Source organism: Bison bison, unplaced genomic scaffold (assembly GCF_000754665.1).
Source record: "Bison bison bison isolate TAMUID 2011002044 unplaced genomic scaffold, Bison_UMD1.0 scf7180017864238, whole genome shotgun sequence".
NCBI lineage: Eukaryota > Metazoa > Chordata > Mammalia > Artiodactyla > Bovidae > Bison > Bison bison.
The window spans coordinates 4093092-4095076 of NW_011494810.1; the positions used below are offsets into that span (position 1 = coordinate 4093092).

General features: G+C 63.4%; 1 protein-coding gene across 2 annotated transcripts in view; it reads right to left on the bottom strand.

Annotated features, from left to right (window-relative positions):
* Positions 1–1729, bottom strand: part of SEMA6A (sema domain, transmembrane domain (TM), and cytoplasmic domain, (semaphorin) 6A) — a 129444-nt gene extending 127715 nt beyond the window's left edge. Inside the window, exon 1 of one of the 2 annotated variants that reach the window (XM_010846595.1) lies at positions 1361–1729. The gene's annotated coding sequence lies outside the window, so the exon portion shown is untranslated. The remainder of the gene's footprint in view (positions 1–1360) is intronic. The other variant, XM_010846596.1, reaches the window with a different exon arrangement.
* Between the last annotated feature and the right edge of the window lie 256 nt (positions 1730–1985).

Here is a 1985-nt window from a genome sequence, read left to right on the forward strand (position 1 = left end):
GCAGGGAAAAAAAAAAAAAAAAAGAAGAAGAAGAAGAGGAGGAGACGCTGGGCGGAGGGTGGTGGCGGCGAGGGAGCGGGAAAGACAGCGGAATCCTGTTTCCTTTCCCGATACCCACAAGTCTAAGACTGCTCCCTGGCTCCCCCTGTACCGTTCCGGTCGTGGAAAGAGGGAACGGACTACGGGATCCTGCTATGCACCGTGTAATACGGTGGGGAGCCGAGAAAAAAAGCAGAGCATCTGGGAGACGGGGGAGAAACACTTCCCATCCCAGCGGGGTCATGCAGAGTGGGTGGGCGCTGTCGGGCTGGGTTGGCAGCGGAGCGCCCCACTGCCAGCGAGGCAGCGCTCTACACGCAGCAAGTAGTCCGGACAATCGAGAACCCCGGGCCCCTGCAGAGGTCTCGTCTGGTTAGCAAGTACTGAGCCATTTCTAGCCAGGTCTTCCCACCCTTCCCGCTCCCGGGACACCTCCTTTCCGAAGAGGGACCACGTAGTATTTGGAAGAGAGAGCAGCGGGCGCCAGCCCCCGGCACGGGGTTCTGTGCCCGAGAGGGACGCAGACGCTACAGATGCTGTCTTCGCCGCCCAGGAGGGAGCTGCGGCGGGGAATAGGACCCAGGGCGGGGAAGCCGCGCCACACCAGGAGGAGGCCACTCATTCGAGCAAACAAAGCCCGGAACCTCTGGTGCCCAGCGGCCGCGGGAGCCGGGATGTCACCAAGTGGCAGGGTGCGCGGGTGCCAGGGCCATTACAAGTTTCCCGCACTCCACTGAGCCCAGCCCAGACCCCGCGCCGACAACAAAAGACTCTCTTTGCCCCCCACCCCCAATCTCTCCGTGTCTGTGGAACCCCTCCTCCCACCTCGAACCCAAACCTAGTGTCGAGCGAAAACAGCGCTCTTGGGCCGAACCTCCTCTAGCCCTCGAGGGTAGAACCCCTTCCCCTGCCTTCGCACCAGGACCGGGCGCTTCCGAGAATCTCACCCTTTCTTGGCCTCTCTGCTGCCCGCTGGCCCGAAAGTGAGGATGACCCCCCAGGGATACTGCACACACCTCGCAGGGCCAGGCAGCTATCCGCGCGGTTGGGGTCCCGGGCGGCGCCTGGCGTGTGCGCGACGCGAGTGGGGAAGCTCATAACGCGAAGCCCGGAGGTCTCTGGGGCGCAGGGCGGAGAGGAGCGGCGGACAGGGCTCGCGACTGCTCCCCCAGGGCCGGGCAACGCTCGGAAGACAGACACAAGACAAAATAAAACGCAAGCACCACAAAGCCGACACGGTGTGCGGACCGCGGCCCCGGGACCCGCAGGAGGGAGCGGAACCGCCCGGGAGGTGGGGCGCACCAGGGCGCCCCAGCCGTACCTTTTCGGTGCATCGACGGGCAGGCGGCCGGGGCTCGGAGCGGACTGGTACAGCGTGTATCCCATTTAGTAATCCATTATCGAGGGGATCTCTCCGGGCCGCGAGCTGCGCTTTCCTTCGCAAGCCTTTGTCATTCCTACATGGGTGCTTGTCTCTGTGGGGGTACAGTCGCAGCGACTACTTTCTGGGATGCAAACGCGCCGTATTCATTTCCAATGACAGGCGGAGAAGGGGAGATGAAAAAAGAAAGAAAAAACCAACAAGAAAGGAGGAAATGTTCAAGAAACTCTTCTCCAAATCCAAATTTCACTTGGATTCCACTCCGGCGAGTCCCTTCGCTGGTGTTTGCGCCGATTAACAAGTCATTTCAGGGTGGGGGGCGGGTGGGGGCTGGGGCAGGGGTGCGCGCTCTAGCGCCGCTTCACAACCGGGAGCGCTACGCCGCGGGTGTGGCGGTGCTGGACGCTACCGCCGCTCCTAAGCTGGCATCGCGGGCGGTCGGCTCCGCGGAGAAGCGCTGCTGCTGCGGCCGGAGCGCCTGGGTAAGTGCGCGGGGAGCGGAGCTGGCTGCAGCCTCACCCCGTGCCGCTCACTACTCCTCTGTCACTGGAGAGGCCGCCGCCCC